Below are 13,805 nucleotides of genomic sequence, written 5' to 3' on the forward strand. Positions count from 1 at the left end.
GATTTATTGATGAATTCTACCAAATATTTAAAGAATTTACACCATTCTTTTTTTAAAATCTCTTTTTTATGGGGCTGAGAATTGAACCCAAGGTTGCTCTACCACTGAACCATATCTCTAGTCCTTCAATTTTTTTTTTTTTTTTTATTTTGAGACAGGGACTTACTAAGTTGCTGAGGCTGGCCTTGATTTGCCACCTTCCTGCATCAGCTTCCCAAATTGCTGGGAATAAAGGTGTGTGCCATGGTGTGTAGCCATACCAGTCTTTTCCTTCACTATTAAAATTTGAAGAAGAATGAGCATTTTGTATTAAATATAAAATGTAAAGTTAAAACACTAAATAAATTAAGAATAAAAATTGTCATATAAGATGATGATTCCCCAAAAGATGGTTTTGGCTTTGGGAATAATACAAATTGACAAAAGATTTGAGGAACAGCCAAATCAGTTTTGATGCAGTGGCTCAGGTATGTTGAGTAGATCCGTGCCAAAAAAAGAAAGAAACCAACTCCTGGAATGTATTGTCCAGAAAAGGTGTTGAGTGGATAAATATAAATGAATACAAATTTAATAGTTTGCTGCTGTGAAACCACCCAATCAGACAGTATGTGTGCAAGAGATGTAATGAATTGTCCAGAAAAGGTGTTGAGTGGATAAATAGAAATGAATACAAATTTAATAGTTTGCTGCTGTGAAACCACCCAATCAGAGAGTATGTGTGCAAGAGATGTGCTGGCATATATGGAAATATGTCATCAAATAGCTTAATTTGATATGTAGGTGAAATGAACAGCTTGTGACAGTTCAGAGGCAGGTTATTGTGAACTGTAGCAACAACAAAAATTAGTTAACTACATCTGAAATTAATGCCATCCAGCATGTGATAAAATAAATTTTGGATTTCATCATATCATAAATGACAAGGGCCCCAATGGTAATGAATATATCCTGGAACAATAACATTGAAGAGCTGCCAGTGACTACAAATGAAAAACATAAACTGTTGTAGGTCTTTTAACTTTTTAGGAAAATATTTTAACCATTAAGTAAATTTAGCAATACTAATCAGATATATATTGAATCTGAATGTTTGGGGATAAGGAATGCTACACCCCTAATGATTGATTCTCTTGCATGTTAGTTTCAGAATCAGTTAAAGGACTAGTGTTTACTACTATTGTACCCAGTTTATTGCCATTATAGCAACCTCAGTTTTGGTTCACAAACTCAAGAGTTAGAAATTGGGCAGATATCTACGAGTGTGGTCTGGGAACCATTAACATGGAAATTATACGAATGCTTGTTAAAAATTTAGACTCTGGACTTCATCCTCAGTTCTGCCCAAACAGTTTCTGTAGGAGTACAATCCAGAAATCTGCTTTTAACAAGCTCCCAAGTGAATTTATTATATCCTGAATTTTAAGATCCAGTGATTGAGAATGATTCCCCAGCTTGAAAAAAAAATGTATATGGCTAAAAGGAAGGAAATAATTATAGGCCAAAATCTTAGAACTCTAGAGAAATGGATACTGAGCTAAAAGTCTAGATTCCTGGATTTTGGCCTCAGTTCTGCTATATATATAAATATATTAGGTAAGTCACTTTCCCATTGTAGACCAGTTTCCTAATGTGTTAAAAGAGCAGGAAAAATAAAATGTATTACTTTATGTACAGCAATATTTTATATATTTTATCTCATCTATTCCTCAAAACATCCTTTGCATTAGGTACCTTTTTACAGAAGAGGAAAATTAGTCTCCATGACATCAAGTAATTTTCCCAAGGTTGACTATTTAACAACTGGCAGAGAAGTATTTTGAATATAAGTACCTGACTCCAAAGCCATCTTGACTTCTGCTCCTTCAGTTGGAACTAGAAATGATATACTGTAGTCCCTTCAGCCTCTAACATTCTCTTTTCTTATGCAATATTGCTCTGGCTGATAATAATATGACTCAGATAATAATAGTCTAGCTAGTGAGTTTTACTATGACTATTCAGTTGTTACTATGACTGGCATCTGTTTTCTTTCAGAACCTGAAATATATTATTACAGGACCTCCTAGGTTTAAGGGTCTGGGTTGAGAAATCAGTTGAGACTTGAATTGGTTTTCCCCTATATGTAATTTGATTTTTTTTCTCTCACAGCCTTAAGATTGTATCTTTATTCTGTGTGTTAGTCATTCTCAGTATAATGTGTCTTGGTGTGGGTCTGCTATAATTTTGTACATTTAGGGTCCTGTATTTGATTTTCCATTCCATACTTTAGGTTTGGGAAATTTTCTGCTATTATATCATTGAAAAAATTGTGCATTCCTTTGATTTATATATCTGCTTCTTTCTCTATTCTGATAATTCTTAAATTTGGTCTTTTCATGTTATCCCATAATTCTTGGATATTCTGTTCATGATTTCTTACCATCTTCTCTGCATGTTAAACTCTACTTTCAAGATTATATATTTTGTCTTCATTGTCTGAGGTTCTGTCTTCCAAGTGGTCTAGTCTGTTGGTGTTGCTTTCTATTGAATTTATAATTTAGTTCAACGATTCCTTTGAAGATTTCTGCTTGTTTTTTTTTCATGATCTTTAATGCCTTATTGAAGTTGTCTTTCACTTTCTGTATTTTTTCTTTGAATTTGCTCCTTATAATATCCTTAACTTCTCATATAAATTTAAATATATACAATCTGAACTCCTTCTTGGACATTTATTCTACTGTGTTATCAGTGACTTCTGTTGTTAAAGCATCTTGGTTTGTTTGGGTGCTTTATTCTCTTGTTTTTTCATGTTGTTACTGTGTTTTCCTATCTAAAATTATGGATCTATGTCAGGATAAAGTCTACTCTGTTGACCTATAGTGTCCCTGAAGGTTTCCAGCACTTTGCCTTACTGGTGAGATGATTATCAACAGCACCCAGTGTACATAATACATAGCCTTAAACCTAATAGCTCCCACTAAGGTGTCTACTGCTTTCTGGCATTAAATCAAAATGATGAGTTAAATAACTATAGTACAAACAGAATATTTATTAAAATGATTTACAATTTCAAATGGTGGATGAGAGAATAGAGGAAGTGTAGTATGCGATATTCACAAGGGAGGAAAAGAGAGAAGCTAGAAGTAAAAATATCTCAGGCTTAGCCATGCTGCAGTTCCAAGATCTCAGTGCTGTTCCTACTTGCAGAGAGACCACCAGGGATACACTCATGCAAAGGAGCAACCCGGAGATGCAGCAGCAAGACAAGGGCCACCAGCACTCTCAGCTAGAATACCCTAGGCTCCTCCAAATCTGAAGATACCCCACACTGGACCTGCAGATCCCAGCTGGAGTCCCCAGACAGAGGCTCTTGTGGTGATAAACCTGCTGGCACCTGTAGGAATTCTGTGTTTGGGATTGAGGTCTACAAACTTCGTGATTGTGACATGCTTGATGAATAGGAAGTTTCTGTGCAAAGACACAGAATGTCTAGATGGTAGGTAATACCTGGTGACAGGGAAACTCCTGTGCAAAAGCATGGCTGCCATAGCATTTTCCTTCACAAGTGTACCCTGCTTCCCAGACCTAGGATGCCCAGCCTCCTCCCTCTGAGGCTATTAAGAGAACTATGCAGGTGTACTATCTGGTTTCCATAGTAATGTACTTAGGTGTAAGAGTCTCTTGTTTGCATTAACCTGGACCTTATCTCACTCAAGGTTAAAGGAATACTGGTTAGAGTATAGTCATTGGTGGTGGGTAATATGTAAGCTTTTTTGGTTAATAAAGACGACGGCAGAGGGGAGTAGGTACCCTTTTGCCTGCCATCCTTCTGTCTGTCTGCACCTTCCCTGTGTGTCTGTGTCTGTCCTTTGTGCGCCTCCTTCACAGGCACCCAGACCCCAGGCCCTGGCTGGTGTCCCAAAATGGGTGCAGCCACGTGCAACCAAACCTGGAGTGTCCCCCAAAGCAGTCTTCTAGGCCATGGTAGCAGTGGTAGTGGTGGTGGTTGTTGGTAGCAGGTAGTAGGTCAGCAGTAGAGGCAGCTGCAGCAGCAGCTACAACTGTAGCTGTGGGGGCAGTGTCATCAGGTGATCTCTGGTGGTCAGCAGCAGTGTCGGCTTCACTTGCATCCAGGGCAATGGTTTCTTCTGTGGCAGCAGCATCCAGAAAGAAGACCTCCAGGCGACCTCAGGCTGGCAACAGTGGAATCAGAGGCAGCAGCAATGGTGGTAGTGGTGCAAGCGGTGTTTGATTGACATGAGACTTCCAGTTCAGCTGCAGCGACCACAGAGGTAGCATTGGAATTCCTGATTAAAGTAACTGAGGCCATGCCCAGAAAAGAGACCTCCGGCATGGCAGCGGCTTCTGCGGCAGCCCAGAAAGAAGAATTCCAGGTGACCTCAGGCTGGCAGCAGCGGAATCAGGGGCAGCAGCAATGGTGGTAGCGGTGCAGGCCCAGCTTCTCTGGTACCCAGAAATATTTGTCTAGACCATATGTCCTTTTCTCTCTTCCTCTGCATATGCACTTGTGTATAATATCTATAAACATTATGTGGAGAATCACACCTTAACTGAGGAAAAGCAAGATATAAGAAATTATAACAGATTGCAAGGATCTGGATATTACAAATTTAGTAAGGCCTATCAGGCAGTCAAAAACAAAAACTATGGAGCTGGGGTTATGGCTCAGTGATAGAGAGCTCACCTCACACGTGCAAGGCCCTGGGTTCGATCCTCAGCACCACATATAAATAAATAAAATAAAGTTGAAAGAAAAAAAAAAAAACTATGAGGACATGTGGTACTATTGCATAAAGACTAAAGGCCTTAGTCTTTATTTCTACTCATACACACTAAATATTAACTAGTCAATACTATTTGACTCTAGTTATAATTTTTGGTGCATAAAATAATAAAATCTTATATCTTGCAATAGTGGGAGACTGTAAAAAAGGATAATTATACATGTGGAAGGAAGAACATTTAGAAATGATTTACTTAGGGGCTGGGGTTGTGGCTCAGTGGTAGAGCATTCGCTTAGCATGTGTGAAGCCCTGTGTTCGATCTACAGCATCACATATAAATAAATAAAATAAAGGTATTGTGTCCAACTACAACTAAAAAATAAATATTAAAAAATGATTTACTTCGTCTTCTCAGTTCTATTTGGAACCAAAGTCTTTAAGTAGAAATAATATTCATATGTAGACATGTATACCTATGTTACTATACACACATATATTTCCTTGCTTTGCAAGCAAAGAGGGTCCAGAGCCATAAAACTCCAGTAGCAATGAGTACACCTAATTAGCACACAGATCTCAGTTTCTAATGTAATTCTCCAATAGAAAAAAATAATGCTCCTTAGATTAATGGTGGAATCTATGACTGGGTCAAGAATTATATAAGATGAGCCTGGAGCATCCTATATAGCCAGAATATAAGGAAAAACAATCAAGAAAACCCTTCAATGATGAGGGTATGTCAAAAGGATAAATGAGCCAACCGAAAGAGCTCCCAAAAGCCAAAGCTGGAGCAATTTGAATAAGACAATAAATATAGTATTTTTAAGTTATAACCTAAAGGATATAATTAATATGCATGAGGCCATATTAACATAAATAAATAATCAAATAATTGGGGAAAAGAGACAAATGTCCTATGAGGAATTATATGAAATAATTTATGCAGATACTCTATAATCAAGGATGTGGAGCATAACTCCACTTTTCTTAAGTGTTTGTTTTACATAGTGACTTCCTTCTAAAGAAAAGAGTATGGCATTATGGAAAAGGGCAACAAATGGGTAACCCTTACAGTGTACAATCCTGATAAGCACTACTTCGCCAGGTAGTCAAGGTTGACATCATCAGCGAAAGGTCATGTTGATAGTATGTACTTGCACTATGATGTGATGGGGATAGCACTTGAACTTTGTGATCTTCCTCTCCCAAACCCAGAACTCTAATATAATAATAAGAAAAACATCAGAAAAATCCCAATTGAGGATCAGCACAGTGGTACATGCCTATAATCCCAGTGACTAGGTCATTGAGGCAGGATGATTGCTGGTTTCATGCCAACCTCAGCAACTTAGTGAGACCCTGTCTCAAATTTAAAAAAAAAAAAAAAAAAAAAAGGTTAGAGATGTAGCTTAGTGGTGGGGCACTTGCCTAGGACGTGTGAGGCCCTGGGTTCAATTCCTAGCACTGCAAGAAGAAGAAAAAAAATCTCAATTGAGGGACATTGAGATGACATCAAAATATTTCACCAGTATTCTACAAAACCATCAAGTTTATCCAAAGTAATGTCTGAAAATCTGTCATAGCCAACAGAAACCCAAGGAGACATAATGTGGTATTGTGGATGAGATCCTGGAACAGAAAAAAAATATGTAAAAACTAAGGAAATGTGAATAAAGTAAAGACTTTAGTTAATGTATCAATATTGGTTCACTAATTGTAACAAATGTACCATCCTAAGATATTAATAATAAGGAACACTTGTTGTAGGGAATGTGGTCATTCTCTGTGTGATCTTCAGTTTTTCTGTAAATGTAAACCTTTCCTAAAATAAAAGGTTCATTAAAAAATCAATTAGCCATAAAAAAGTATTTGAAAAATGTGGCTAAGGTTACTCATACTAGCTTAGTTGTGTATTATAGTTTCCTTCAAAATGAAGAGAATAATTTGTCTAGGACTTTCATATGGGTGTGAACACCCATCAAGACATTGTGATACATATTGCTTCCCAATTTTTGATCACTTTAACTCAAAGAACATGTGATAATAATTATATAACTTGCCTCTCCTGTCAACTTTACTTCCATCTTCATTGTGAGTATACTTTTTTCAGTAACCTTGTGTATTTTGTCGCTATCTCACTCTATCCAGCTTATAGGTAAACATTTCTCTTTTGAAAAGCCTGCTTAATTTTTTGTATAATTTCTCAGAATCTTCTATGACATCATCTTGATGACACTTCATTGTGCAGTACTCTTGGATTTAAAGCAGATTAATGTTACTTTTTTGAAAAAGTCTTGGCCCTACTTTGTATTCCTATAGCCTACTTCTGAGATGAGAAAATGTAGTCCTAAAAATAGGCCAGAAAGCAAGTCATTTCTTGTGTTTTCAGAGAAAAACAATAATTAATACACAAATATCTCTATTTAAGTGACACCCCTTTTGACCAAATGGTCTAACAGTAAAAGTTGTAAATTCCAGCAGACCACATTCAGGTTACCAGAGATTAAGTGTATCTCCATTTATTGATGTGGAGCATTAAGAGAAATAAGATAGGTTGATTCTTGGAATGGTATATGACAGAGAGTGAATGCTACCTGAGTGTTCACCATTAATGTTATTGTTACTATGAAGAAATTTATGCATCTCAGTTACATACAGGCACACAAACACAAATAATGGTCACTGGCTGTATATAGCTGTTCATTCTGGGAAAGTGTGCTGATGGTGAGCTGCATTGTCAGGGATCTTGAAGGCTCAGAAAGAGCTGATTCATAGCAGGAATCTCAAAAGATTCCATAAAATGAATGCCAGGTGATCAATTCCCATAATTAAAATTTTCTGATTAGTATTTTAAATATAATGAGTCCCAAATTGCAGAAATATTAGTTTCCTTTTGAGCATAATTCATAACAGCCTTCTCAAACACTTATTCGAGTTTACAAAACAGTATCTAATAAGTTTTCTCATTTCTCATAACAACAAACCTACGCAGTAAGTAGAAAGTGAAAATAGAGTAAAATGCTTGTGCAACTGTGAGGAACATATTACCTGTGTTATGATTTCTGCCTTCCCAGTTTAGTAAAAATTTAAGGCTACAATTTGATATTTCCCTTACATTTTGTTAGCATCTTGTGACAATTTATGAAATTACATGAAAAGAATTTGCTACTTTTGAATTTAATACAACTAAAATCCTGAGAGTTTTGAAAATATTTCTGTATGTTCAGTAATATTGTTTTACTATTTATAAGTGCCTTCTCTCCAATTATGGACAAAAGTGTTCATCCTATAATAAAAAAAAAGTCATGCTTTATCAGATTGTAGGTCGAAAACAAAAGCCTAGTCCATCAAAGCCAGAGCAAAACAGAACATTTATCAGATAATTCAGAATCACTCATTCTTCTCATACTCATATTTTTCTGCTAGAATGGCATGAATGATAGTTTCAATTTCCTATTATATTTCATTTGAGTTGGGTTTCTAAATACCTTTGTTTACTCCAAATGTGTGGTACCTAGATTCTCTGACTCAATCTAAGTAATCAGTATTTATTAAATGAGTTTGGATGTATCAGTTCATGAGAACTTTAAGTATAATTTTTCTTTTTCTATTTTTTGTACTGTGGATTGAACCCAGAGATGCTTTACCACTTAGCTAATTCCCCAGCCCTACTTATTTTTTGAGATGGGGGCCTCACAAATTTTCTGAAGGTCTCACAAAGTTGCCAAGGCTGGCCTCAAACTTCCTATCCTCCTGCCTCAGCCTCCCAAATTGCTAGGATTATAGGCATTTGCCACCACACCTGGAGTTAAAATTGTAAAGAGGTTCTTAATCACCAAAGAATCATCTTCATGGTTCTTCTTGAAATTACATGTAAAATTGAGCACATATCAACGGTGGCTGGAGAACGTCTATACCTTTCATTCTATCTTTCAGAGTCCTTCTATTTAAAACAATGTTAAGAACAAATTAAAGGAAATAGATCTAATCCAAAGTTATCCCTATTTTGTGTTGATATACACCAAGAAGGAGGAAACCAGTGCTACTTTGGTAACATTTTTTAGAGTTAAGTAAGCTGATGTTTTCTTTTTCATTATTTTCAAATTTATATTCAAATATTACTTTATCAAAGAAATCTCTCCTGATAACATTTCATAAATAATACTATTTTCACTACCTTACTATTACCCCACTTTATTTTTTATAGAATATATCAGCAACTGATATTATACTTTTATTTATTTGTATTTTCAAATTCTCCCCTTCATTAGAATATATGACCATGAGAATAGTGGGTTTGTACTGTTCACTTTTCTATCTTCAGAGCCTAAAAATGTGCCTAGTTAAAAGTATATGATTAATACTACTAGATGAATAAGTAAATGAATTAATACTACAAAATAAACTCTTTTATTCTTTTTTTCCCCCTGCTGTGGTACTTGAGACCAAACCCAGGGCCTTGCACATTCTAGGCAAGTATCTATATACCCAGCTCTAAGGTTAACTCTTAAGCAATCAAATGTATTTGAAGCTTAGCTAAAAGTCATGAAGTAACCAGTAAAGCACCATAGTCTATCAAAAACAATATCACAAAGGAGTTTTATATATTTCAAAATGTGCATGAAATGGTTCAGCAGCACCACTATGTTCTCTTGTAGCTATAGAGTTTGGTGGTTCAGCTCACTAGGGGAGCCATTTTTAGATCTTTCCAAGTTTAAAATTGCTTTTAAAATGAAAAGAAAATGGTTTTTATAGAAATTCTTGTACCGATTTTGTGGGGTCACAAAAAAATGCAGAATTGAGCATAGAACACAGGGAATGTTTGACTCAAAGAGAACTCTAACTTGAAGGGATACAGTACTGCTTGAATAATGATATGATTCCTGGCATGAAAAGTACCTGCAGCAAGAATTTTTTCAAGCATGTTAAAGCGTAAAAATTCAAAATAGATATAGCCAGTGGGTATAACTAGAAACGTACTAAGAGTATACTAAAAAATCTAAATTTTGAACTATTCCAGGTCAAGATATTACAAGAAAATGTGAAATACACAGGTGTAACCTTAACAGTAAATGTATAGAGTCTACATCTTGAAAATTGTGTTAGTGAGCTTTACATCACAGTGGCAAAGTACCTGAGAAAAAAAATAATTAAAGGATAAATTATTTATTTCCACTCATGGTTTCAGGGGTTCAGTCCATGATTGGTGGGCTCCATTATTATTGGCCTGTTGTGAGGCAGTATACCATGATGGAAGGGCAAGGTGAAACAAAATTGCTTACCTCATGGCAACCAGGAAGAAGAGAGACAGCATAAGGTAGGGACATGGGACAAGATTTCCCCAGTGAATCCCTTCCTCCAAGCTGGCCCCACTTCCTATGGTTTCCACCACATGTCAATAATGCCATCAAATCATGAATTCATCAATGGATTAATCCACTCATATGGTCAGCACCCTCATTATCCAATCACTTCCCAAAAGCCCCATCTCTGAATATTGCTGCTACATGAACCAATGCTTTACACATGAGTCTTTGGGGACATTTCAGATCCAAACCAAAACAAGAATTATGAAACTTTCTTGAAAAACATGACAAAAATTGAATAAATGGAGAAACATAGTCTGGTTTCAGTTTTGTGAGTTTTTGCTTCATGTATTTTGGAACTCTATTTTAAGGTACATAAGCAACTGGAATTATATTATCTTCATGTTAAATAAAATCCCTTTATCATTATAAAATACACTTCTTGATCTTTGGTAAAGCTCTTTGTCCTGAAACTGACTTCTTCTGGTTATAATATAGGCACTCCAGTTTTCTTTTGATTAGCATTGGCATGCCATAGCTTCTCCCATTCTTTGATGCTAAATATATTTGTTATATTTTAATGTGTTTATTTATAGGGAGAACATAGTTGGGCCTTTTTTAAATCTAATCTGATAATCTTTGTTTTTATATTCAATGTAAGTATTGACACAGGTTTAGAATTACGATATTGCAATTTTTCCCTATTTGCTTAATCTCTTTCTGCTTTATTTTAGGTTAATTGTCTGAATTAGCCTTTATTTTGCCTTCATTTTTTCAAGAAATATTCATGGGGTATAGAATTCTAAATTGATTCCCCGCCCACACTTAGTAATATAAAGGTATTACTCCCCTGTCTTCTCACTTGCATTGTTTCTGTCATGAAATTGTCTGTCATGCCTGGCAAGGTTTCACCCTTTAGTGATTAAGAACCTCTTTACAATTTGAACTCCAGGTGTGGTGGCAAATGCCTATAATCCTAGCAATTTGGGAGGCTGAGGCAGGAGGATCGGAAGTTTGAGGCCAGCCTTGGCAACTTTGTGAGACCTTCAGAAAATTTGTGAGGCCCCCATCTCAAAAAAAAAAAAAAAATCAGGAGGCTGAGGCAGTACGATCTCAAGTTCAAGGCTGGCCTTGGCAACTTAGCAAGACCCTGTCTCAAAACAGAAAGTGAAAAGAGCTAGAATGTAGCTCAGTCGTGAAGTGTCCCTCGGTTCAGTCTCCAGTACCAAATAAAAAAGAGGGAAAAAGCAGGGTGGGGAGAGAAGTAAAGAAAAGAAAAGAAAATTGTCTGTTACTCTTATCTTTGTTCTTAAGCATGTAGCATCTTTTCCTGAATGCCTTTGAGATTTCCTTATCATCACTGCTTTTGAACAATATTTTATAATGTGTCTTGTTAAAGTTTTCTTCATGTAATTTTTTACGCTTATGGCACATTGAGCACTTTGTTTTCATCAAATTTGGGAAATTTACAGGAATTATTTCTTCAGATATTATGTTTCCCTTCAACAACCCCAATTTCACATATTTTGGACACACAGTTAATTAATGGTTGTTTATTATTACTATTTTTAATTCTCTTTACTACCCATGATGCATTTTGGATAATCTTTATTGCTATATGTTTAATAGTCTTTTCTTTTATAGTATCTAATTAAACATGAATTGATCTAATGTATTTTTCATCTAAAATATTGTATTTTTTAATCTCTAGGAATTTAACTTGCATCTTATATTATCTTCTGTTTGTTAACTTTTTGTTCATATGGAATGCAATTATAGTAACTATAGTAACTATTTTATGAACTTATTTACTAATTGTCTCATCTATGTCAATTCTGGGTTCCTTCCATGGATTGATTTTTTTTTTGTTTTGATTCACAAATACATTGAATAATGGTAATAATGGTCAAATCAAGATAATTAGCCTATCTGTCACAACCTTTTATCATTTCTTTATGGTGAGTACATTTAAAATTCTGTCCTCTACTTTAAGATGCATTATTGTTAGCATATTCACCCTATTGTGCCCTAGAACATTAGAGCTTTTTTCTGCTGTTAAATTATAACATTGTGTCCATATTCCTGGTAATATTTGATTGAATGACTAATATTATGAATTTTACCTCTTACTTGATGAATGTTTTTAACTTCCCTACAAATCTTCTTGAGCTTTGTTTTAGATTGTAGTTAAGTTGCTAAGAAACAATTAGATGTTTTGTAAACTTGCTTTTAAAGTATTTATCAGTCAAGAGAAGAGCAGCCTTCAGTCTGGGGATAATTATTCCACACTACTGAAGGAAGACCCTTCTGATTACAATCACCACTAATTCATAAATCATGATATTTTCTTATCTGGCTAGTGGGTTTAGGTACAATTTTCCATCTTACATGTGTGCCATGAATCATTACTTCTAATCCTTTATGGTGTTCCTTTCCCTATTCTTGTATAGTTTTTTAAACATGTGCATTGATCAATTTTGCTGAATAACTGAGGAAGACTTTCTGTAGACCTCTAGGGTTTTCTCTCTGTGCAGCTCTTTCATTTCCAGTACTCTATTCTGACAACTCAAGCTGCCTGGGTTTCTCTAGGCACTCAGCTCTGTTTCCTCAACTTACAGAATTAGCCAGGTTTCACCTTTATTTCCCCTGGTAGGTGCTACAGTTCAGATTTCTCTCAACCAAGTGAACTGGAAAAATCACAGAGCTCAATGAGTTTTCTCCTTATCTCTCAGGGATCATTGTTTTTCAATGCCTGATATACAGTATCTTGATAATCATCATTTCCTATATTTTATACATTTTTCTTAGAGTTGTTTCAAGTGGAAAGGTAAATCCAATCCCGTTACACCATGTCAGTTGGAAGCAGACATCTGATTCTGTTAATCTCACTTTTAATGACATTGAATTTATATTTCTTTGATTAACTATTTTTATTCCAATGATAAAGATCATTAAGGCTATTCATTTGACTCTACATCTGGATTTCACCAAATCTCATGTATTTCATTTTTGTGTCATAATTATTTCATTTAAGAGATTAATTTTTGAACATCAAAGTTCAGTTTTTTAATATTCTAGTTTTATTGATTTCTGATCCAATAATGTGACTTCAAATTTTCTACTTTTTACTTTTATAGATGCTCTTTGTTGCTTAATATAATAATAAGGTAAAGTTTACTAGAATTTAATGAATCTTAACAAAGTATAAACTTTAGTTAACAGCCAAGTTTGAGTTAACTTTTGAAGTACTGCATACATTTCTTATTTAATATTTTATCTTCAGAACCTTTAAATACACCATAATAAATATGTTGCTGAAACTCATGTTGCAGGTTTTTTGGTTGCTTCTCCATTTCTCACATAAATCTTACTGCCACACATTATATGACATGTGTATAGCTTAGAAATGACATATACTCCAAAAGCTCATGTATGAGCAATGGAAGAATGTTCAGAGGTAAAATGATTGGATCATGAGAGCCTTAACCTAATCAATGCATTAAAATCCTGGTAGGCCAGGTACATGCCTGTAATCCCAGCTGCTTGAGGCTGAGGCAGGAGGATGGCTAGTTCAAAGCCAGCCTCAGCAAAGGCGTTAAGCAATTCAGTGAAACCCTGTCTCTAAATAAAATACAAAATCAAAATAGGGCTGGGGATGTGGCTCAGTGGTTGAGCGACCCTGAGTTCAACACCAATACCCCCCCAAAAAAATTTCTGGTGGATTAACTGGGTGGTTACTGTAGATAGGTAGGGTATGACTGGAAGAACTAGGTCA

This window comes from Spermophilus citellus (genome assembly GCF_964194105.1).
Source record: "Spermophilus citellus genome assembly, chromosome: X".
Classification (NCBI taxonomy): Eukaryota; Metazoa; Chordata; class Mammalia; order Rodentia; family Sciuridae; genus Spermophilus; species Spermophilus citellus.